At 46.3% G+C, this 26,201-nt stretch overlaps 1 protein-coding gene across 1 annotated transcript in view; it reads left to right on the forward strand.

The window, feature by feature from the left end:
• Positions 1-26,201, forward strand: part of LOC135206467 (peroxisomal multifunctional enzyme A-like) — a 72,313-nt gene that overhangs the window by 4,054 nt on the left and 42,058 nt on the right. The window lies entirely within an intron of this gene.

A 26,201-nucleotide genomic window follows, 5' to 3' on the forward strand; every position in this document is an offset into this window, starting at 1 on the left:
AAGAAGAAGAAGGCTGCCTTCCCCCCTAAGAAGTCTCCTTCGGGAACTTCTAAGGGCCCGTCCCACCTCGTGGGACGGGGGGTGGGGGGGGGTCCTTCTGCTGGTCCTCCTGCCTCCTCGGGGAGCGGGGCCCGTCTCCCCTTCCGTAAGGAAGAGATAGACGTGGACCAGAGGAGTATCGGTTAGCTCTGGTACTTCCTCGCCTGGTGCTAGCGGCGATGCCGCTACGCCAGGTTCCGGCTCGGTCTCTCGCTCGCGAGAGATCCCGAGTGTACGTTCTCCCTCGGGAGACCGTGCAGCCAAGTTTCGGCGCCAGAGTTCGCTCGGCGCCAAGACGCGGCACGGAGCAGAAGGCTGGTGAGAGACGCTCAGGTGACTCTTGCCAGGCCAGCGGCCGCTCTTGCAGCGACCAGCTGGTAACCCGGGTTTTCCCCCCTAAGAAGGCTCCTTCGGGACCTTCTAAGGGCCCGTCTCGCTCCGGCGATTCGGGGAGCTCTTCTGCTGGTCCTCCTGCTCCCTCGGGAACAGGGCCCGTCTTTTCTTCTACCAAGGAGAAGAAGACGGGGACCAGAGGAGTACCAGCTTCGGCTGGCACTTCCTCGCCTGGTTCTAGCGGTTCTGCCGCTAAACCAGGATCCGCCTCGGCTTCTCGTTAGCGAGAAGTACCGAGTGGACGGTCTCCCCCCCCGCGGGAGACCGTCCAGCCAAAGTCTTGACACCCGAGCTCGCTCGCCGTCAAGACCGAAGCGCGGAGCAGAAGACTGGCGAGAGTCGTGCAGACGACTCTCGTCAGGCCAGTGGACGCTCTCGCAGCGACCAGCTGGCTGCTCGGGTTGACGTGACGGTCGCTGACCACCACGAGTTGAGGCGAGGAAGGGGTCCCCCTTCCCCGCGGCCCGTCGGTACCAGCCACGGCTGGTACCAGCGGCTCGACGCGCCAGAGGACGCTCGCCGGTCTCACCGCGACAGCGAACCTAGCAGGTCACCTGACGCCGCTCCCATCGGGACCGGGCGAAGATGGTAAACCAGCAACAGCTCGCCTGACGCTAGAGATCAGCGTCGACGTTCTCAGCCGAGCCTCTCGCCCCAGGCGAGCGGCAAGGCTAGGCCTGCTGCTCGATCGCCACCGCGGGTTGACGATCAGCAGCAGCCCTCCAAGCACGCTGGTCCTGCCAGCGAGCTAGGGGGGGGCGTCAGGTCTGCCTCTCCTGTACCTTCAACCTCCTCGGGCTACACCGGGAGGAGCGAGGTACCTATGAATGATCGCGAGAGGTGCGCCGCTCGCGATCCCGCTATGACGCCGTATGGACCAGGCACGGTTCTAGGACCGACCAGGACATACGTGCAAGTAGCTGGAGGCGACCGTCAGGGGTCTGCCACTATTCCTCCTTCGGAAGGAGGAGTATCTCGGGATCTGTTCTTGTTGGAAGGACTGGACGGTCCTACTCCGCAAGACGCGGTTACTCCCGAGATACAGAGGAAATTGCAGAAGTCATTAAGCTGATTCGTCAGCATAATGACCTTGCGGAAGGATTGCCGCTCCCACCAGCAGAGCCCACGTCTCTGCTCGAGTCGTTTTGGGGCCCGAGAGGGAACCCAAACCGACGGTGGGTCTGCCGCGATCGGAGCTTGCCGATTCTGTCTCGAACCAGAGTCTCTCGTCTCCGGACAAGAAGGCTCGCTCAGTTCTGGCCGGTCGATCGAGCACTACTTCCACCTCCTCTATCTGCGAGCAGCGGCGTTTCTACGTGTCTTCGGACACCCGTAAATTTAAATAACTCCTTCCGATTTTAAATACTCCTTCGGTCCTCCTGAGAGTTTCGACCTCGACGAGGACTGGAATGAGTCCGGAGGACGGTATCGGCTCTCCCCTGTCAGGTGTCGATCAGCCCACCCAGACGACGTTCACAGTGGCGGCAGACCCTTACCTACAGTGAGAGTTCGTAACCCTCCGCGGGAAAACGTGTTCTCCTGACGATACGTTTTCCCAGACTCTGAGAGACCATCGCCGCAAGGCGATGGCTGCTCCTATTCTTCTCCAACTGCTAGTTCCACACTGGGAAGGCGAGCGAGTATCCAATTCCTCCCCCATTCCCTCTCTCCTTACGGCTACGAGGGAAAGGGAGGGATCCTACAGAGATTTCTCTGTAGGATCCCACGTTCGGGACTGCGCTACCGGGGGGACCTTCGGGTCCTACCTGACGTAAGCCCCGGTCGTTGAGGAGGGATCCTGCCCCATTCTCGATTTCTACGGGAATCGAGAGGACCACCAGCCGATATCGTTTGACGAATTCGGTTGGGGTTTCGCAGACTGCTTAGAATTCTAAGGAATTTCTAGCGCATTCAGTGTGTTCGAGTTTTTTACGATCTCCAAACACTTAGGCGAGACCACAGGTCTAAAGTGAGCGAGACGAGAATCCCCGATGTTACATGATAATCGGGAACCTCGCCTATGCTCGAATTCCTGGAATTTCTAGCATTGGGAAGAAGACTGCTGCTGAAAGAAACTATCTTACAGTAGGCGACCAACCTGGAATAGAGAAGATCGGACGGGAATATCCAGTTTGGCTTGAACTATCGTCTTAGTATTCTGTTCACCATTGAAGCTTTCCTTCGAGGAAGACTTCTCCTTCACTCTTTGATAGAGATCGAAGGTGGTCGATCTCCAATCCTTATTTTGTTTTCTTGAAGGAAAGAATTTAGGATGGAGATCGTTGTTCAGAATCCTACAAATATACTACGTATATTAACCTCGCGACATGATTCTACTAAGCAGTTGAATTGTCCGAGGGGTAGGCGCATATCCTAGTTTATCTACGGATTGCGACTTAGATGAGAAGTATTCTAATTGAACTGCAACTCGGGGTTGCATGCAACCTCCCTCCCAGGAGTTTTCAGTTTCAATTTTATATACTTATGGTTTTGTCACGACAACACCATTTCAACTTTTATATTTACCGAAATTCGTTTCGCCTAAATATAATTGCTCGAGCATATCTCTTATGCTCGGTAGTTCTAGCCGAACGCATTCCTTCATGGAATAATGGATTACATGGCAACTCAGGATGACGAGTCGGCGAGAGCTCAGGCTCAACTACTGCGTATTGAACTGCCTGACAGCCAGCGTTGCCAAAATGCGGAATTCCTGAGGTTATGACGGAAAAATAAATCCACGGTGCGAGCACCATCATTTCATTTTCCGATTTCCGTCTTACTCTGTCTGGAACGGAAAAAATTTCCGCATAGTTATCAAGGCTAAACAAATATATTTTTGTTTTTATATCTTTTTATTTTTATGATATAAAATGTATGTTTCAATATCTGTTGAACTGAATTGTATTTACAACTAAAAATAACAAAATAAAGTATGAAAATGGTAACTAATTTAGAAGTTTTGGCTGATACTTGTGTTGGTTGTCGGAACCAGACTCTGGTCGGAAAAATTATCCGTTTAAGACCTCTCTTGTTACACGCGAGTCTATACCGTATTTGCCTTGACTTATCCCACATTATGTGTGGTTGGTACCTAATAACGTACCATTACCATTTGTTACAATTGTATTTGCTGCAGCTATTGTCTGAGTACTAATGAATCTTAATGTTATCTAATAACTTTGATGCTGAAAGCGCATAGCCCTTTAAAACTTGCATTTCTGTATCAAGTTAAACCCAATTTGAATTAGCAGGGTCTTCCATAACCTGCCTTTGTTAAAAACTATGGATTAATTTGAATATCATAGAGATCATGTATTTCTGTAATGAATTGTCCGAAATAATTTCCTTATAATTTTAACAATAATATAGATATTATATGTATAGAATTAGCTAACCTTTGTTTAAGCTCTAATGCCCCATTCATACAGTCTAGCCATAAGAGGAGGGGTCGTCCCATAAGATGAGGGATCGACAGGACGACATCTCTTTTATTTGATTATGAACTTGCTTTCAGGACATGAAATCCCAATACAAAATTTGATTGGATTTGCGACACATGGCGCCAGTAACATTATGGGCCAACATAATTCATTAATTAGTAGATTGAAGAAAGGAGCACCAGGTATCACAATTTTTAAATGCGCCTGTCACTCAATTCACCTTTGTGCCTCAAACGCAGCAAAGACACTTCCAAGAAAATGTGTACTGGAGCAATGGCGACCACTCACCTTGTATTTCTCAAATAAGCATTTAGAAGACAGATTGACATCTTCACAATCAATATATATGCCTTGCAAAGACTATTTTTGGCTTATATTTTCAATTTTTAGATTTTATATGCCATATTTTTAACAATTTTCAATAAGCTAGGATTTGTACTCAGATATTTTAAGGTTTGATTATATGCCTAGTAAAGTTACTGATAGTCAGCTCAATGTTATTGACCCTAGTGATGAAACAAACTTTATTTATTCCCCATGAATCAAGTGTTCTTAGGTGCTAATATTCACAAATCAGTCTAAGAACCGAATATAGCTGCAAATGAGACAATGATTGCTGATATTGAAAGCAGGTGTCGACAGTTCATGGTAACAGCTTGTGTTCAAATAAAGGAGAGATTTTCTTTAAACTCGAAATGGCTGTAGTTATGCAGTACACTATCTGTCGCAAATTGTATAAGAAATGACGCCCTACTAAGTATGCTAACACTGTCCAAGTTTGTCATGGAGGTCCCACTAATATATTCAGGTGATGTTCAGAAATTGGATTATGAATGGAGATGTATACCTAATGTAGACATCCCAGAGGATACAAAAGCATCAAATAATGCGGAGGCATTTTTCCTTTTATCTTGCAAATGTAAAGAATGAAAATGGTCAACCAGAATTCAAACTCTTGCCTACGTTTACTCTGAATATTGTTTCCCTACCCACGTCAAATGCAGATGCCGAAAGAATATTTTCGAAGATGAATTTGATAAAAACCAAAACTAGAAACAGGCTTTCCACCTCAACCAAGAAGCTTTAGCAATTGTGTCAGAAACCGTAAGAGAGAGGGTGGCTGTGTGCAAATCGAACCTACTGCGAAGATGATTAAGGTAGTAACAAAGAAGCCCAGAACAACATGAGAATGTTGAGGAAGAACAGGAAGACATACTTTAGGATCAGTAATCAGTATTTGAAAAGTTTTTCTTTTTGCCGTTAATATTAGCATTTTTTAGTAAGTAATAATTGGGAGACATTTGAAATAAATACCTTTGCCAAGAAAATTTTATTTTTGTTACAGTATATCTATTCTGTTATTTCAATCACTAATTTTATTATTATATGTTGACCTTACATTATAATGCTCCAAATATTTATTATTGTTTAGAATCTGGTAGCCTGATAGGCTATACTTAAGAATTGTTTGAAATATTTCATGCTAAAGATGTGTTATGTGCTGTATCTATTTTGTTATGTCAACATTTTTATCTCGTTCAATATAACTGTTGTTTGTATATATATATATAGATATATATATATATATTAATATTATATATATATATATATATATATAGATTATATATATATATATATTTTTCTAATGTATTTTGTTAAAAAAATATATATAAAAATATAAAATCATCTTTCGTTAGAGTGATGAATGTTAATGATGAAAATTACATCTTTATTTTATTGCATGACACTTACCTGGCAGGTAATATATATAGCTTATCCTCTTGACGCACTGGCAGAATTTCAAAAACTCGCGGCAACCGCTAGTACACTGGTAGTTCAGGTGATGGCCCCCCCACCCCGCTCCCGTGGCGCTGGTACTTGGAACTATTCCTGTTTTCCTCAGATTTTCTCTGCCAGCCGAACCGGCAACATCGTTGTTGGTTCTCTGTTAGAATTTCCTGCTCGTTATCTGACTTTTTTGGATATTGGTATCGTATTCACGAAGTTAGAGTGGCAATCGCATTTGTTTGGACCTTGTTTAGTATGTCTGATTCAGGAAGTATGTTTAGAGTTTGTGTGAAAGAAGGGTGTAAGGTGAGACTGCCGAAATCATCGGTAGATCCACATACTATTTGTAAGAAGTGTCGGGAGTTTGTATGTACGTGGACATAGGTGCAATGAATGTCAGTGTCTGAATGAGAAAGAGTGGAAGGCTCTTATGAAGTATGTGGAGAGATTAGAAAAAGATCGGGTTAGAAGATCTGTATCTAGGAGTGAAAGATCGGGATCTTCGAGTAACCTTTGGATGAATCTTTGCATGTGTCTTCTCCAGCTCATTCACAGTAGATGTAGCATCCTTCCCCCCAGGTTGCTCCTGCTCCAGTTGCTGTATCTGAGGATACTACTGATCCACAAATAGTGAAAGTGTTCGCTGCCCTTGCGTCCATGGGAGACCAAATTAAACGTTTAACAGACAAAGTGGAAGTGTTTGGTGACAGTGTTGTGGGGGAGGGGCGCCTGATCGTCTCTCTCGTACTCCTAGACCTAGACCTCTGTCAAGCTCCCAGACCCAAGGGAGAAGGCATGTCGACAGTCGAAAGGGGGCGAGAGGGGTTGACTTGCGATCAGTCGTCCCTTCAGGCAGTCCTGTTGGTACGTCCCAGGCTGCTGCAGTACGCCATAGAAAAGGCGATACTGGGAAGTGCCGTTATTCTTCGGATAGTTCAGCCTCGGGAAGGAGTAGGCGGTTCGCGGAAGTATCGCGTCCCTCTCAAGAGGTCATACTTTCCGTCTCTCACAGGAGGAAAGGGCTTTTCGACCAAGAAGGGTGGAGTAGCCCTGAGATTTTTTCATCGGAGGATGAAGAGTATGATCCCTATCAAAAGGAAGAGGGTTTCACGTCAGTTGGGAAGTTCGCTCACCGCTTCGTGTTAGCCCGGTGCGTCCTCGATCTCCTCATCATCAGGAGTCTCGTAAGGAGGCGGAAACGAAGGAGGTGCTGCGGGACATGCAGCAGAGATTGGCAGTGATTGTTCAATCATGGGAGAAGCCCGAACAACCTTCGGCTAGACGTAAGGACTCGTCTCTCCCGGTTAAGTCCTCCAAGAGGACGCAGGACGTACAACGCGATCCAGGACGCAGTGCGTCCCTTAAGAAGGACGAAGTGCAGGACGCAGGACGCAAGAGGAGAAGTGATGGACGCATGGTGGACGCATACGTTCAGGAGGACGCAGGACGCAGGGCGGCAGCAAGTCAAAACATTGTCTCGACAAGGAAGAGAGGAGTATAGGGAGTCAGTGTCGCTTTCTAACAGGAGCTGCATAAGGGACTCTGAATTGGAGAGTCAGCAGGATCATTGGTTTCAAGATATTTCTTCGCAGGCGGCGAATTGCGGAAGTTTGCGGAGAGTGCGGAAGAGGACAAGACGGAAGCACCTTCTTCGGACTACAAGAGGCTAACAGAGTGCCTTCTTTCTTTGTTTGAAGGAGATTTTCAACCTTCAGGCCCGCCATCGCCTTTGTCGCAATTTTCGAAGACGAAGACAGCCAAGAAATCGTCGTTTTTGAAAATGACTTTGTCCATTTCGGCCAAGAAAGCCCTTCAAACGCGTAAATGAGTGGTTGAAGGAGAAGAAAGAGTCGGGGAAGACTTCTTTTGTATTTCCTCCGGCCAAGTTGGCTTCGAAGTCTGGTGTTTGGTATGCTACGGGGGAAAGTCTTGGCCTGGAGTGCCTGCCTCCTCCCAGGGAGACTTTTCCACATAGTGGATAGCTCCCGTAGACATGCTTTGCATTCAGCCAAAGTGTGGTGGACTTCGTCGGAGTTCGACCATTTACTCAAAGGTATCTTTAGGACCTTTGAGGTGTTTTAATTTTCTTGTGACTGGTCGTTGGGGGCCCTGGCTCGGACTTCGGAGATGGAAGAGTCGTCAGTATCCGAGTTGTCGAGAAGTATTGTGTCCTGTATGGATAAAGCCTTGAGAGATGGAGCTAATGAATTGGCTTCAATTTTTACAGCAGGCGTCTTGAAGAAAAGACATCTCTTATGCTCGTTCGCTGCTAAAGGAGTGTCGAACGCGCAAAAGTCGGAGTTGATGTTCTCTCCTCTGTCAGGACAGCTCTTCCCTCAAGAGATCATTAAGGACATATCCTCTCCCTCACTCAGAAGGCGACTCAAGATCTTCTCACGTCATCTGTAAGGAAGTATTTACCTTCTAAGGTCATGAATAAGACTACGAAGGATACGAAGACAGCACAGCAGCCCTTTCGGGGTAGGACTTTCGCTCGACCAGCATTTAGAGGGAAAAGAGTTTTCCAACCAAAAGAGGGGCCCCAAAACTTCAACCAAACAATGAGTCAGAAGTCCTCCAGACTTGTGTGGGGGCCAGACTTTTAGACTTCTGGGAAGTCTGGCAAAGCAAAGGAGCGGATCCTTGGTCCGTAAAGGTAGCGAAGGAAGGGTACAAGATTCCCTTTCTCAAGAAACCACCTCTCGCTACAGCTCCGACGAGCCCTAGGGGCTCATTACATCGATTTAGAGAAGAGAGAGGCTCTTTGGCATCAGGTCGTCACCATGATAGAAAAGGGGGCAATAGAACCGGTTCTGGATCACGAATCCCCAGGGTTTTACAAACCGTCTGTTTTCTAGTACGAAATCATCAGGAGGTTTGGAGGCCGGTACTGGACGTAAGCCAGCTAAACTTGTTCGTAGGAAAGACCAGTTTACGATGGAGACGAACGATTCAGTACTGGCAGCGGTACGACCAGGGGACTGGATGGTAACACTGGACCTTCAGGATGCGTACTTCCATATTCCAATTCATCCAAGGTCCAGGAAATATTTGAGATTCGTGATCCAGGGAAGGATTTATCAATTCAAAGCCTGTGTTTCGGGCTGTGCACGGCTCCTCAAATTTTTACAAGAATGATGTCGAATGTGGCGAAGTGGCTTCATCTGGCAGGAGTCAGAGTCTCTCTCTACCTCGACCGATTGCTCATAAGAGCGACAATCAAACAGCAATGTCTGGAGGACACGGACGTAACATTGGCAATTAACTCAGCAACTGGGTCTGATGGGTGAACCTGGAAAAGTCACGATTGATCCCCTCTCAGAACTAGTTTATTTGGGGATTCTGATATCCTCAGTGACTTTTCGGGCTTTTCCGTCACCGAAAGGCGACCATGTGTATACGGAAAGTGCAAGAATTCTATTGAAAGACCAATGCTCAGCGAGAGAGTGGATGAGCCTGCTGGGGACACTCTCTTCGTTAGAGCGGTTCATTTCACTAGGGAGACTTCACATGAGGCCCTTACAGTTCTTTCTGAACGAAGTCTGGCCAAGAAGATCGCAACCAGATTCCTTCCGGTTTCCAATTCCTTCGAAGATAAAGGAGGAACTAAAGTGGTGGCTAGTTCCGGAGAGGTTGTCAGAGGGCACGTCACTCCAGCAGAGGAACCCAGACCGGATATTATTTTCCGACGCGTCAGACGCAGGCTGGGGAGCGACGCTGGGCCCTCGGGAGGAGTCAGGCCTTTGGAGCGAAGAAGAAAAGGCATGGCACATAAACAGGAAGGAACTGATGGCGATCTTCTTGGCTATGAAAGCGTTCAGACCGTGGATCAGCGGCAAAGTGGTGCAGATCAACGCGGACAATACCACAGCTCTGGCATATACGGAAACAAGGAGGAACCCACTCGTTGTCCCTTTGCAACCTGGCGAAGGAGATTTCTTCTTTGGTCGCAGAGAGAAAACGTCACCCTGCTCACCAGGTTCATTCAGGGAGAGAAGAACGTCAGGCGGATCTGTTGAGCAGGGACGGACAAGTGCTTTCCACGGAGTGGATGTTGCATCTTCAAGTATGCCAGAGACTGTGGAAGCTCTGGGGCACTCCAGTAGTGGATCTTTTCGCTACCGCAGCGACGAAGAGGTTACCGAACATTGTTCTCCAAATCCCGGACCCTCTTGCAGTCACAGTCGATGCCTTCTACTAGATTTGGACGGGTCTAGATGCGTACGCTTTTCCCCCGTTCAAGATTTTAGGAAAGGTAATGAAAAAAAATTCAGGGAAAGTCGAGGAACAAGGCTGACCCTGATAGCCCCATACTGCCGCGCCCAACAGTGGTTCACAGAGGTACTGGAATGGACAGTAGATTCTCCGAGAAGTCTACCCACGAGAGTAAGATCTTCTCAAACAACCCACTTCGACAGGTTCCACAAGAACACCCTCGCTCTGGGTCTGACTGCGTTCAGACTATCGAAAGACTTGTCAGAGCGAGGGGGTTTTCTAGAGAAGCAGCGAAGGCAGTTGCAAGAGCACGAAGGCCATCGACTATCAAAGTGTACCAGTCGAAGTGGGAGAACTTCCGTAAATGGTGTAAGAATCGGAAGATTTCTTCATCCAGTACCTCTGTGACACAGATTGCAGATTTCCTGCTATACCTGAAGAAAGACTAGGTTTGGCTAATCAGACGATTAGAGGCTATAAGTGTATGTTGTCTGCAGTGTTAGACACAGAGGTTTTAACCTTTCCAATGACGCAGATCTTAGAGATCTCCTCAGATCGTTTGATACAAAGAAGGATCGACGGTGCAGAACCCCTTCTTGGAATTTGGATGTCGTCTCAAATTCTTGGAGACGGATAAGTTCGAACCTATGGGCAGTGCGCCTTTGCGAGAGCTAACGAAGAAAACTATCTTCTTAGTAGCCTTAGCTACAGCTAAAAGGATTAGCGAGCTGCAAGCTATTGACAAGCAAATAGGATGGAAGCACAACAAAGCAGTTTGTTCTTTTCAACAGGAGTTCTTAGCAAAGAATGAGAATCCTTCGCATCCATGGCCAAGATCATTTGAGATTGAAGGACTGGCTGATCTGGTAGGTCAAGAACAAGAAAGGGTTCTTTGCCAGTAAGAGCCTTACGGTATTACGTAGAAAGAACAAGAAGCATTAGGGGGAACTTCATGTTCTCTGTGGTGCTCTGTTAAAGATCCTACTAGACCTATGTCTAAAAACGCAATGGCTTTCTTTGTAAGAGAAGTCATTAAAGATGCTCATTTGCTTTGTCAGGAGGAATGCTTCGGTATAATTAAGTTAAAGCTCATGAGGTGAGAGCAGTAGCTACGTCCTTAGCATTCAGGAAAAATTTAGCCCTCAAGGACATTATAGATTCAACGTATTGGAGGACAAAACTCTGTGTTTGCCTCTCATTACCTTAGAGACGTGAAGACAACTTTTGATAATTGTCAAACGTTAGGCCCGTATGTATCCTCAGGTACAGTACTGGGCAAAGGAGTTTCCACCCCATAACCTAATAACATGCTAGGTTTTTATTTTAATTAGGTTATAGTGTTTTATGGTTGTCTGAGAAGGTTAAGACCAGCTCAGTCTGTTGGTTAGTGTTTATTATATGTGTGTGTGGTTCAGGTGACTAACTTTCCTAGCATGAATGCCCGTGTAAATGAGGGCTAGGGTTCTTCTGTCAACAAATTGGTCACGTCCAGTTGTCAGGCCCTTATTGTTAGCTTTCTCAACAAACAGGTCACGTCCTAGTTGAGAGTACTAAGGTTTAGCAGGCTAAGAGGCAGGACCTACAGAAGTCAGCTACCTTAAGCAGGTAGAAGGAACATAATACATAAGTTCTAAAAATTTAGTTAATTTTGTTTGAAATTATGACGATGTTGCTGTCTATGACCCACCTCCAAATGTGTCAATCAGCTATATATATACCTGCCAGGTAAGTGTCATGCATAAAAATGGTATTGTTATGATACAATAAAGTTTTATGCATACTTACCTGGCAGGTATATATAATTAAATTCCCACCCTCCTCCCCTCAGGAGACAGGGTTCAGAGAAAATCTGAGGAAAACGGGAATAGTTCCAAGTACCAGCGCCACGGGAGCGGGGTGGCCATCACCTGAACTACCAGTGTACTAGCGGTTGCCGCGAGTTTTGAAATTCTGCCAGTGCGTCAAGAGGATAAGCTATATATATACCTGCCAGGTAAGTATGCATAAAACTTTATTGTATCATAACAATACCATGTTATCCATGAAATGAAAGTCAAGTTTACACAACTACCCGTTTAAAGGCCGTTTTCGTTACCACCAGTCGGAAACAGACGGAATTCATATGCGGATCTAGTGGCAACACTGCTGACAGCAGCTCAGTATCAGCTGGGCCTCCGAGATGCACGGTCAGTTATGTCTCTCTCTCCCCTGGTTTGATTGACTACCGAACCGTATCTCTGCCCAACAATCATGGACTTAGGTCTCTGATTAATGGGGATTCTCGCAATAATGAAGGACCATCTACTGCTGTGACGCTAGATTCCATCGCCTTCGACATTGCGAGAATTTTCAATAGAGATATCTCTTGGACTCTTTCATCTTTCTGTTTACCGCACGGTAACAGAAGTCTGTACAAGTCTCCCGCTGCATCGCACTGCGATAATGCGAATGATTTTGCAGACATCTGAGTTTGTCTTCAAAATATCTCGTATTCGTAGGTGTACAATTGTTCATTGTTCAACCGAATTACGAGATGTGTCAGAAGACATCGCCTACTCTCCGACCTGACAGCTCTACTTCCAAATGTTCAGCCCATGAGAAGCAGTTCTTCAGGCGGCTTTCCCTGTGTTTTCATTACTGAAGAACGCCCCGCTTTCATTGCAACTACGACTTCTCACCGGACAGCAATGAAATAGCGGTTAGCGTTTTCAGTCATTTGTAAGCACAGGTTATGAATCTTGAGAATCCTTCTCTCGATTCTTCTGTGAAGACGTAGGTTGCATTCAATATCTACCTTCGTCTTCAACGGTACATAGCGATAAGATCTTCAAGAGATGGCAGTCTCTTGGCCAAGGCAAAGCAGTGCTGCCTATTTTCAGTGTTCAATCGGAGGAGGCCGTTTCTGGAGTAAGTGAAGGGAAATGACTATTCCTCCAACTCGACCTCTGTGAATTTCCTTATGGTTCTATCTTTCCGTCTGAAGTATGAGATAAGCTAGAAGTCCTAACTATTGTAGAATATGCAAATATGTTGTTGACGGCCTCTAGGCTCAGAGATTCGGTTCTGTCAAACAACAAAGCTTCACGATCTTTGAGGTCTGTGGAGATCTTGAAATTCTCTGGATTGAAGGTTCCGGCATGGAACTTAGACGTAGTCTAGTTCTGATGCCAAAAGCATTTCGAACCTATCCTTTCTGACGAACTTAATACACGTGACCAGAAAGGCTAATATTCTAACCGCTCTAGCCACGGCAAAGAGGGTTAGTGAGGTTTTTAGCCATCATCAGAGGTTTGGCTTTAAAGGACATAATGCGGTCTGTCCTCTAAGCCTTCCGTTCTTGATAAGAACGAAAAACCTGTCTAACCTTGACCCGAAGGCTTGGAGGACCAAAGGGTTTATGGCACAAATTATTGGGCAAGGGCATTAGAGTCCTGTGCCCTGTAGGGTCTCTCAAGTTTTATCTTGATAAAACTATAGAAAGTCAAGGTCAACGGACAATCTGCGGTGCTCCGTAAAAGACCAGACTGGTTCATGTCCAAGAACACCCTGGCATTATAGCCAAGGAGTTCTTTTAAGAGGTCTCATTCATTATGTTGGCATAAAGATTTGAGATTTTTTCTTAATATGAATGCTCAAGAGGTGAGGGGCGCGGCCTCGGAAGCATTTCAACAGAACATGACACTCAGTAACATCCTGAGTGCCACGCTTTAGCGAAGCAACTCTGTGTTCGCTTCACACTCCCGACAATCTGCGGAATTCCGTAAAAGACCAGACTGGTTCATGTCCCAAGAACACCCTGGCATTATAGCCAAGGAGTTCTTTTAAGAGGTCTCATTCATTATGTTTGCATAAAGATTTGAGATTTTTTCTTAATATGAATGCTCAAGAGGTGAGGGCGCGGCCTCGGAAGCATTCAACAGAGCATGACACTCAGTAACATCCTGAGTGCCACGCTTTAGCGAAGCAACTCTGTGTTCGCTTCACACTCCCGACGGGATGTGAAGACGACATTTGAGATCTGTAAGTCGCTAGGACCATACATTTCCGTAGGTATATTATTGGGGCAGGAAGCAACACGAATCCTATCCTATAGAAAAGGGATAGGTGTGCTTTTAACTTTGAAGGGTTGGTCGCTTGAGGCGCGTTCCTTTTCTTTAGCCTAGAAGTTATGGAACTAACTTTGATAGGTTAGGTCAGGTGGTGGTTTTAGCTTCGGTGCCCTCAGAAGTATGGTCATATGGTCTAGTCACATTGTGGTCACGCCCCCGTTGACAGATCATCTAGAGCGCACCAGCATTACAGGTCTCTACCTCGCTGGCAACTCTAGTAACGCAGAAGCAGACTTTGGTGACAGTAATCACGAAGTCGGCTATGTTCTAACAGGTGAGGAACCAAGATGTATATCATCTACTTAATTTAGTTTCCCAAAAAATCCTATTCTGTCTCTTCCCACCATCCGAAGGTGGGATTCAGCTATATATATATCTGTCAGGTAAGTTTCATGAACAAAATGTTATTGTTATAATACAATTAAGTTTGTTCATACTTACCTGGCAGATATATATAATTAAAGTGCCCACCCACCTCCCCTCAGGAGACAGTGGCACTGATAAAATATGAATAGAAAATGGGAATAGTTCCTGATATCCGCCTCCCACGGTGGGAATGGGTACTACCACCTGGCCGCCCACTGCGTGTGCCGCGAATTTTTAAATTCTGTCGGACTTCAGAAAATACAGCTATATATATATCTGCCAGGTAAGTATGAACAAACTTAATTGTATTATAACAATAACATACTTATGGTGTTGTCACAACACCACCATTTAAGCTTTTATATTTACCGAAATTCGTTTCGCATAAATATAATTGCTCGAGCATATCTTTTTATGCTCGGTGGTTCTAGCTGAACGCATTCCTTCGTGGAAAGGATTACTTGGCAACTCAGGATGACGAGTCAGCGACAGCTACTGCGTATCGAATTGCCCGAGGCATTTCAGTACCAGCTGCCGCTTCGAGATGCACGGTTGGCTATGTCTTTCTCACCTGCTTTGATTGAATACCAACCGTATCTCTGCCCAACAATCACGGACTTATGTCTCTGATTAACGGGGATTCTCGCATACATGAATGACCATCTACTGCTGTGACGCTAGTATTCATCGTCTTCGGTATTGCGAGAATTTTAAACAGAGATATCTATTAGACTCTCATCTTTCTGTTTACCGCACGGTAACAGAATTCTGTAATAGTCTCTTGCTGCATCGTATCTCGATAATGCGAATGATTTTTGCGGAATCTGAGTTTGTCCTCAAAATATCTTGTATTCGGAGGTGTGCAATTGTTCATTGTTCACCCCGGATTAGCAGATGTATTGAAAGACATCGCCTACTCCCACACCTGCCAGCTCTACACTCCAAACGTTCAGCCCATGAGAAGCAGTTCTTCAGGCGGCTCTCCCCTGTGTTTCATTACTGAAGAACGCCCCGCTTTCATTGCACACCGGACAGCAATGAAATGGCGGTTAGCGTTTTCAGTCATTTGTAAGCACAGGTTTAGAATCTTGAGATTCCTTCTCTCGATTCAACTGGAAAGACGTAGGTTGCATTCATTGCCTACCTTCGTCTTCAACGTCACATAGTGTTGTTTCTCCTTAAGCTGAGATTCAACGTCTATGAGATTTTCTTGCCATCAGGGACCTCGGTCTTTTGAAGGCAATTGACTTTCGCCTTTTGAGCTTATACATTAAGAGAATCATCACCACGCCGTCCGGCATCGGTGACTAACAAATATATTATTTGTTTGGTCTCTCAGCATAACTCTTTAAAGGGCGAAGGTCACGTGACTTACCCGGATGCTTGGACAACTTGCCTCTACCTACCGATTCCGACCAGTCAGTCGGGGCAGCTGTCAGAGCGCCCGAGTCAGTTACGAACTATGCTGTGGACTTAGTTCGGTTGTTCCAGAGCAATCATTACTTCGTCTTAATAGCTTGTCAGTATGAGTACTGTACATAACCAAAGTCGAGAAGAGGGATAGGTCATACTACTATTCCCTTCTTTTCGTCTTAGGTAACTTGCATGACTTCTCTTGAGAAGTCAAGCACAAAGGATGGGGATTTGTGACGCTCTATTTCGTACCGATCTTCGTAGCGAAGACTCAGAACCCTTCGGTAACTGACGATTGGTTCGAGTCCTTCACAATACCCTCCCTAATGGACTTCACCGCCTCCGATACGAAGGCTATGCTGCTTTGTCCTGTGAAGGCGCGACGGAGCTGTAGAAGAAACTCGACACCCAGGATGAGTGTGGACGCCTCTTCATCATTCTCTCGCGTTCTGCAAGAACTTCTCCGTGGCGCAGGTAGTGAAGGCAGGGGCCTGGTCCAACCGGACCGCATGCACCTCCATCTACCTTCGGGATATTGCCCACAGTTCCTTGGATCTTTTTCCTTGGGAAACCGTGGTGGTTGCTCAACAAACACGTTTTGTGTAGTTAACCCAAACCCTCGCAGGCTGAACAGCATCGAGTCCTGGTGTGACCATAAGAATGGATGAGTGAATGAGAGTGTGACTGGCTCCTCTTACCCATCTTTTTCTTCCCTCTACCTCTGGGTAGAGGGACACGGTCGTCACCCTGCTGGGTAAGGACGAAGATTGCAGGTGAGCTACTCAATAGAGCACCATCCTATCCCTTTCAGTAGGGATAGGAGTAAATATCCACCACTTCCTCCAACAAGGGGGAAGAATTGGAATGCCAACTTGAGACAAACCCATCATTTATGATTGTCTCTTGCAAACAGGACAAGTTCTTGCTTGCTGGTATTGAAGAGATACGCTTGCCTCTCTCTTAGTACTTGGCCCAGAGGTCTGACCATTGATCCTGCAGTGCACACCCCGATCAATCGGACAGAGGTTTGGATCCCTCCCTTGCTCTTACGACCAGGGAGGCACTCCAGGGTTGGACGAACACCAGTCTGTTCACCAAAAAGACTCAGATTCCTCCCACCAATAAGTGAGTCTTCCTATTGTTAAAGGACCGAGGGTTTGTATTACGTATCGGAACAAATGACAATTTGTCGAAAATTGCATTTTTTGTAACTATACAAACCTGAGGTCCTTTACATATAGTCCCACCTCATGCCACCCCTCACTCTGCAACTTTTTGCATGGGCCTAAAGCAAAAGTGATTCTTCACCTCTCGGGCGCGTGGGCGAGCGCACGATCGGACAAGCAGTTAAACTACCGTTTCTCCCCTTGTTCGAAGCTTACGACCGTCCCAGCTGCCGCTAGTTACCTTCCTATTGTTAAAGGACCTCAGGTTTGTATAGTTAGGAAAACTGCAATTTTCGACAAATTGTCATTTTATGCTTACTGCCATAACAACTGAAACTCTACAGTGCTTATTTGATTGTAATTATATATATGTTTTGGTCTTAATTCACTCCAAATTACACTTGAACCACGTTGCTGTTCCTGGTTCCTAAACACTCACTCCACAAACACAGTTACGAGCAGCAGACGACTACGTACACTGGTTATGAGGTGCAAAGCTTTATTCGCGTAATTGTTTACTTTACTCATTATTTGTTTAACTTTACTTTGTTACTTCAAAATGCTTATGTGATTTATGTCTATTATCCTTTTATTGCAACCAAATTAAACCCGAAAAATTACAGATATTTCTAAAGTAGATATGAGCAGACGGCAAAAAGACTCATCGTTGCCAATTTAGTGGAGCTTCACAAATATGCTGATGCATTTACAAACTTTCCATGAATTCTAGTTGCCATAGTAATGCAATAATGATAAAATTGCTCTAATATATATATATACTACAAATAGATATGATAATTTCACTTATTTCCCCGGTTTTCCGCAAGTCTTATACCCAGTTTGAAGGGTAAACACATACTAATTGACAACACTGATAAACAATAGAGGAGCGCGAACAATGCCGTAGGTACTGTTCACAGCAACACTGTTGATATTTGAGTCAGGAATCTATTTACTTTTTCAATAATAAATATTTTCAAATAAATAATCATGAATATGTAAAAAATTTATGCAATTCATGACCTTATACTGCCATTTAACTATTTATTTAAATAATTATCGAGTGCACACTTCTTCTTCTACCAAACAATCGTAGTTTCCTTGGATAAGCCGTGGTTGGCGTCAAAAGGAGAGTAGAGGTCTCGAGCTCTTGCTCTCACCACCAACAACTCGTGACTGGTGCCCATCTCCGGTGTCAGGACGTGAAAGTACATTTTCGGAGGGTGGATTCACACGTGTAGGAAACTGGAGCCACTAGTTCAGTCTGTTGTTCCCCCCTATATACATATTAAAGCAATTTTATCATTATTGCATTACTATGACAACTAGAATTCATGGAAACAGTTTGTAAATGCATCGGCGTATGTGTGAAGCTCCACTAAATTCGCAACGATGACATTTTGCTTTTGTCTGCTCGTATCTACTTTAGAAGTATCTGTAATTTTTCAGGGTTAATTTGGTTGCAAAAAAGGGATAATAGACATAAATTAAAATAAACATTTTGAAGTAACAAAGTAAAGTTAAACTAAATAATTAGTAAGGTAAACAATTAAGGGAATAAAGCTTTGCACCTCATAAACAGTGTAGTCGTGTGCTGCCCACAACTGTGTTTGTGGAGTGAGCGCTCAAGAACCAGGAACAGCAACGTAGTTCAAGTGCAATTTGGAGTGAATTAGGACCAAAATGTGTATATGTAATTACAATCAAATAAGCACTGTGGAGTTTCAGTTGTGATGGCAGTAAGGATAAAACCACCGATTACAAGGTAAAATTAATTTGTTCCGACACGGCATACAAACCTTCGGTCCTTTTACAATAGGAAGGTACTAGCGGCAGCTGGATAGGTCGTAAGCTTTCGAACAAGGGGTTCGGTAGTTAACTGCTTGTCCGACAGGCGCGCGCGAGCGACTGGGAGGTAAACAAATCACTTTTGCTTTCGGCCTGCTGGCGTGTGGACGTGTATCATCGCTCTCTGCCCGCTTCATCGTCGTTGCTTTCGCATGGTTGTGTTTTTCTTTTTTCTATTTATCTAGTGAAACTGAATTGTAAGTACAATCATTTCATATTTATTTCCATTGAATTCAATTGTGAATTAAAGGATCTTGGTTTCACCACGCCCTCCGATTACCCGAGTGCCGGGACTGAAGGGCGTAAGTGCGGGAATTCATTTTCCCAGAAATGATCCTCGCTTGTGTATGCTCGGTGCCGAGGGCGGGAGAGCGCTCGCTCCGAGCGTATATTTTGGTTGGAAATGTGTAGATGAAAATCGTAAGTAAGTGCTCTTTCATTTATATTTTTTTCTGGGCTTCAGCTCGTGTCGCTGCGCGAATACCTCCTTAATATCTTATTTTTTTCTAGGGTAAATGTACTAACACATACCAGAGAATAAATAAAATAAAGAAAAAGGTCGGTATAACTGACTCGCTCACCCTCCAAGAGGGTGTCGGTATGAACACTAGGCGGGTGAGACCACTACCACGGGCCAAATGAGCAATCCATAGAAAGCTCCCACAACAAAAACCCTCATGAGGAGAGCCGACCCACAGAGTGCAGCTCGTACTACTACTACTCCATCCCATGCTGCCGACTGCTGCGCCTCTGGTGGCCATCCTTTTAAGTTTAGCGCACACGAGTCACTTGTGTTATTTTTCTCTCTGTGTTTTTTGTGCCCTTTCGTTGGATTTATCTATAATGGAGCGTGCAGCTATTGCAGCAGCTAAGTTAAGTACTCAGTATTTATGGTTAGTTTGGTTCTTTCCGGCCCTCAGTCAGTATTTTGCCGTTTTTTTAGGTATAAATACGAACTCGGGGTCGGAAGCAATGGCAGCATGGTTCTGCCGCGTGGTGGGTTCGTTCTCGGTCTCCCATACCTAGAACATCCCCTTATCTATGTACGCTCTATATTAATTATCCGTTTTACTTAGGGTACTGTCTACTCAGGTTTGTCATGCATGCATGTCTTTTACCTTATGGTAGGCTTCTTCTTTCCAGACCCTAGTCCCGGCTCTTAGTATCGGCCTCTGACTAGCTTTGAGTGGTAGACTTTCCTTCGGGTTAGTCGTACACTCCTGGATTTTTTCTCCTACTTTATTGTTTTCTTTCTTTTATTTTATTTAATTATACCATGTATTTTGTTATGGTTAGGTTAGTTAGGCGTCTGGCTTAGCCTAGGTCCTGGCTCATCGAGCCTATGCTACCGCTCATCAGTTCGGTTGCTTCCCTATAGCATCTCTCTGATCAGTCGGTTTTGGCCCAGTGGGTTCTCCATGCTACCGCTTTTCACTTCAGTTGCTTCCCGATAGCATCTCTCTGATCAGTTGGTTGGTCCTAGCTTAGTTGTCTTATTTTAGTCTTTTACCGTCTCGTGGTCACTAACGCGATCACGAGACAGCCAGACGCCTGCCCAGTCCCCTTCCCCCCTCCTCCCGCTCTTCCATTGAGTCGGGGGAGGGTGGGTCGGTCTGCCCACGCTCGCTCCACATACCCGAGCATGCTTCCCCTCTCTCCCCTCAGACGGAGGGGCCAGGGAGACGGGACAGACCCAGACTGGACGCGACCTCTCCGGCTCATCGGTCCGGCCCGGTGGTAATGTGGTGGGGGGTACTGGCCTTTCCCCCCATCCGTTGCTTCCTTGTCGCTCCGGTTCGCTCGAGCCTGTATGTCTCCCCTCGCTCTTCCCGACCTTACTAGGACTTCCGATTCCTGATCGGAGTCCTAGCATCCAGCGGGAAGATGTTAGTCCACCCAGTAGAGTGGACCGGAACATACAGTGGGTCCCTGCTAACCTTACCGTATTGCTGAGTTACTACACTCGCTACGCACTGGACTTGTTGCGGTTCGTTTGAGTTTTAGGTTTAAGTGTTATTTAGATTAACTATAAGTTTATCTTAAGTACCTTAAACCTTCCCCCCCCCCTCCCTTACATGTCTTACCGGATATCTCCGGGATTATAGCCTATTCAGGCGATGCAGGGGGGGGTTATGCCCAAATTTTTTCCGAGCTCCGGCATGCAACGGAGTTCTTCTGTCCGTATTTAGCCTGTAAGTGTTTATTCTTTAAGATACTCATGTGTCTTCCCACTTACCAGGCCACCAACTGACTGAGCACAAATAAACCTGGATGCGCCGCCACACTTCAGGACCCATGTGGACACGAAGTTTGCCGTCCCAATGCTCCATGCGCGACTCTGCACGGGGACATCCAGGTCTGGTACCATGAGACGTGTACCATATGTTACGATCTGGTGAGCCAGCTTTTAGAAGGGGTGAGTATTCCATCTCCGGTAGCTGCTCCGCTTCTGTTTTTAGTGCTTAGTTTCATCATCTACTTTAACTTAAGGCATCTAAGTTTAAGTTATATTTTAAGTTTTAGTTTAAGTGATTCTTAAATCTAATCTTCGCCCTCTCTTCCACGGGCGCCGGCAGTGAAAGATACCGTCTGGCAACCCTGCGGGCCTGGCGCGGCGGTTTTGGGAAGAACGCCGCCAAGGGTATGCCCTACATCTTGGGAGAACGGTTGGCGCTGTTAATCTTCCCCGGAGGCAAGGCGACAGGATACGTCGACCCAGTAGAGGCGCCCCTACTATCGCCTTCATCCAACAACAGCTGGCTGCCTCATTAACTGACCAAGACCAGGATCTCCACGGACGTCGCGACTTGAGATATTAATGTGGAACCTATGGTAGGTGTAGACGACCTGTTGGTCGAGGTAGGTATGGGTGGACACCCAAGGGTCACCCTTGGGTGTGACTGTTTCTTCTACTCCTGCAACCTCTCCATCCTTCCAAGGCTTTACAGGTGATGAATTATATATCCTCCTGACGCTTCGGTTTAGGCCTAAGGTCAAGGGTCAAGCAGTGAAATCCTTGACTAAGACGTCGTCGTCGTCTAAGAAGTCGACTTCGGCGTCATCCTCCTCACGTAAGTCTCCGGCTGGGAATCCCGGAGCAGACAGGTCTAAAGCTTCTAGCTCCGGCTCTAAGTCCTCGAGGAGTAAATCCTCCAGAGAGAGATCTCGCACCCCACCCCGGCAGAGTCACCAGTTCCGCTACCCTTGGTTCCGATTCAGAGCCACCCCTCCACCTCCGCAGCAGCTCCGGCCTTGGACTCCAATGCTGGCCTGTTGCAACAGGTGGGCGACCTGGTTGGGTCCCTAAAGAGTAGCATGGAACAAATGATCTCTCGTCTGTCGGATAGGATTACTTCCCAGGACTCCATTATAGCGGACTGAGAGAAGCCCCTCTAGCCTCTCATTCACTTTCCAATACGAGTGGAAACTCAGCTTCCTCCGTATGACTCGCTACCTCCGTTCTCGATGAAACAATCCATGGAGAGTAGCGTCATACGCCCCTTCCAACCAAGACGGTCTCAGTTTCCATACCGGAATTCGGAACTCGAAGGATAGAGGACTTCGAGTTCTTCCCGAAGACCTCCAGCCTCCGTTCATAGGCTACGCAAGGCTTACAGCTTCAGCCATGGTTCGGGATGATAGTGTACCAAAGGAGACAGTCCTCTATTCACGAGACCAGGCTCAGAGAGAATGGCTCAGATGTTTAGAGACATGGATTGTTCTAATACCAGGATACAACCTTTCAAGAGTCCCTTTACCATTTTCACAATGGATGAGAGTACCCCGCTCCCGCCGTTCCTGACAAAGATCGCGAGGTCTACCATCCCAGCGGCCCAGAAGGGGGAAACCCGTGCCCTCAATTGAAGGAAGCAGATCCCACATCTCCGTTGCTCCCCTCAGCCGAGAATTGTGGGAGGACTTGCCAACACCTTCTCAGCTGGCAAACTCCAAACCGGACTGTGCTATGGAGCAGTTTTGGTGAAAAGCTACCCAGGCTCCCAGATAGGCCTTATTCAGGCTGAATTTGACGCGAAATCGCGATTAAGCCAAGATCAATTAACTCTATGGCTATGTCCGAGGTAGCAACCATAGCTTACGGCTCAGAACCCGCTTTTTAAGCTCATGACCAAAGCCCTGACTCAAACGGTACAGTCGGATATGTTTGAGTTTGCCACTGCTAGAACGAATTGTAGGAAGCATGTCCTACAAGAGGCAACCATTCGACATGAGCCGAATAGGTTACTCTCGTCTAACATCTGGGGAGCAGATCTCTTCCCAGAAGCTATGGTAAAGGAAGTCCAGTCAGAGGCTACGAGGCTGAACCAGAGCCTTAAGGGACCGTTGGGGCCTTACGGCTAAGAGGAGACAAGACCTAACACCTAAAGGTAAGGGACAGAGGAAACCTAGGCGTTTCCATCCATTACCAGAAAAAGCAGCCAACGCTTTCCTCAGCAAGTTCCAGCGGTGCCCTTAAGTGCAACAGCCCAACCTTCCACCTCTAAGGCTCAATCACAGCCAATTTATGTGATACCCCTCAGCCTCAGCCCTCCACTCTTACGCCATCTCTCCAGCTTACAATCAAGCCTTCGAGAGTCAAGCTTCACAGAAGTATGACCGCTCGGGTAAGGGAGGCAGAGGTAAGCGTTCCTTTTCGTGGGAGAGGATCGGGGAGGCCCCTTTAACAGGGGAAAGCACTTCAGAGGAGGCCGAGGCGGTTACCAGAACCAATGAAGAACTTCAGGTAGGAGGGAGCTGTTTCACTTCGCCACCGGTGGAACTTCAGCCAATGGGCTCAGAGCATAGTGTCAAAAGGCCTGGGTTGGAGCTGGTTGACGAACCCACCTCCATCCAGACCTTTCCGTCAACTTCCACCTTCTTAAGGAATTGACAGAGTACGCAAAGGACCTCCTTCAGAAAGGAGCTATAGCGAGAGTCAAGAGATTAAAATTTCAAGGTCGCTTGTTCAGCGTGCCAAAGAAAGGCTCACAAAAAAGAAGGGTAATCTTAGACTTGTCCCGCTTAAACTTAGCCATCCGCTGCGACAAGTTCAAGATGCTCACGATCTCACAGGTGCGGACCTTACTTCCCGTGGGGGGGGCCGTCACCACCTCTATCGATCTTACAGACGCCTACTATCATATCCCTATTGCAAGACACTTCCGTCCATATCTGGGTTTCAAGATAGGAGACCAGCATTCTCCTTCAAGGTAGTTCCCTTCGGACTCAACGTGGCCCCCCCACCCAGGGTGTTCACGAAACTAGCGGAAGTGGTAGTGCACAACTCAGATCACAAGGGATTATTGGTAGTAGCGTATCTCGACGATTGGTGATCTGGGCTTCAACAGTCGAGGAATGCAACAGAGCTACACTGAAAGTGATTCAGTTCCTGGAATATCTAGGCTTCAAGATAAACAGGACCAAGTCAAGACTCACTCCAGAGTCAGACTTTCCAGTGGCTGGGCATTCAATGGAATCTATCCTCCCATACTCTGTCGATTCCATCAACCAAAAGGCAAAGAAAATAGCGAAGTCAGTCAAGCAATTTCTAAGTCACAAGCTGGCGTCAAGGAGAGCTCAGGAGAGGATCCTGGGTTCTCTCCAGTTTGCATCAGTAATGACGAACGTCTTAATGAAAGCCAAACTGAAAGAACCTAACCAGAATCTGGCGCTCACGAGCAATGTCAGGTCCAGGGACAAACTATCCTCAGTCCCTCTGATTCTAAAGAATCGACTTCGGCTGTGGGCGAAAGTCAAGAATTTGTCGTGTCAGTACCCCTTCAGTTCCCTCCACCAGGGATTACCAATCCACACAGACGCGTCCTTAAGCGTTGGGAGGGTATTCCCCAGGTCCAAAAGGTTCAAGGAACTTGGTCACCTCAGTTCAGTCAGTTCTATAAACGTACTGGAGGCAATGGCAGTGTTCTTGACTCTAAAAAGGTTGCGCTCCCACCAAAGTACTCCCACATAAAGCTAGTTCTGGACAGCGCAGTGGTAGTACATTGTATAAACAGAGGAGGCTCCAAGTCACGTCATCTAAATCATGTGATGGTAGCCATGTTCTCCCTGGCAAGACCAAGTTCAGTTGGACATCTCTCCACTCCCATTCACATAGCTGGGAGTGAAGAAACGTCATAGCAGACGCGTTTATCCCGATCAGTACCCTAGAGTCGGAATGGTCACTGGACAACAGTTCGTTCCAAGGATCCTTCAAAGAGTCCCAGGGCTACAGGTGGATCTCTTCGCATCTCAAGCGAATCACAAACTCCCCTGTTATGTAGCCCCCAACCTGACCCTCTGGCCTATGCCACGGACGCCCTGGCTCTAGACTGGAACAAACTGAAGAAGATTTATGTCTTCCCCCAGTGAATCTTCTTATGAAAGTTTTAAACAAACTCAGGACGTTCAAGGGTCAAGTGGCTCTAGTAGCCCCAGACTGGCCGAAGAGCAATTGGTATCCCCTAATTCTGGAGCTGGGCCTTCGTCCTCTTCGGATCCCCAATCCCAGGCTCTCCCAGTCAGTACAAACGAAGACTGTGTTCGCTTCCTCAGGGATTCTCAAAACCCAAACCTAACTTTATGGATTTCATGAAGTTTGCGGCAAAAAGAGATGCGATATTGACCCTCAGAATATTCTCTTCTTGGAATCCGATAAAAAGGGATTCAACTTTGAGACAGTATGATGCTGCTGTCAAAAAGTTAGCATCTTCCTGAGAGAATCTGATATTAGAATCATGACAGTTAATTCAGCTATATCCTTTTTCAGATCCTTATTTGAAAAAGGTTTAGCAGCTAGCACGATTACGACAAACAAGTCAGCCTTGAAAAAGATATTTCAATTTGGGTTCAACATAGACTTGACGGATTCCTACTTCTCGTCTATTCCTAAGGCATGTGCTAGACTTAGACCCTTCTGTAAGGCCTACGTCAGTTTCATGGTTCTTAAACGATGTTCTAAAACTGGCTTCAGAAACCGATAATGCCACATGCTCGTTTATAATGCTCTTAAGGAAAACCCTGTTTTTATTAAGCTTAGCTTCAGGAGCAAGAATTTCAGAACTGTCGGCTTTATCCAGAGATCCGGATCATATTCAATTCCTTCCCACAGGGGAAGTACTACTTTCTCCGGAACGTAGCTTTTTAGCAAAGAATGAAGATCCTTTGATGAGGTGGGAACCTTGGAAGGTACTACCCCTTCCACAAAGATGTATCTCTTTGCCCAGTTACGACCTTACGAGCCTTTCTGTCCAGGACCTCCTCATCCTCATCGGGTCCCTCTTTAAGAGGGAAAAAGGTGGAACTTTATCCATTAAAGGCATCAGCAACAAATCCTGTACTTTATTAAGCAAGCCAATCCTGACTCTTTCCCGAAAGCACATGATGTCAGGGCAGTAGCCACCTCAATTAATTATTTCCAACACATG

This window comes from Macrobrachium nipponense, chromosome 31 (assembly GCF_015104395.2).
Source record: "Macrobrachium nipponense isolate FS-2020 chromosome 31, ASM1510439v2, whole genome shotgun sequence".
NCBI classification, from domain to species: Eukaryota; Metazoa; Arthropoda; class Malacostraca; order Decapoda; family Palaemonidae; genus Macrobrachium; species Macrobrachium nipponense.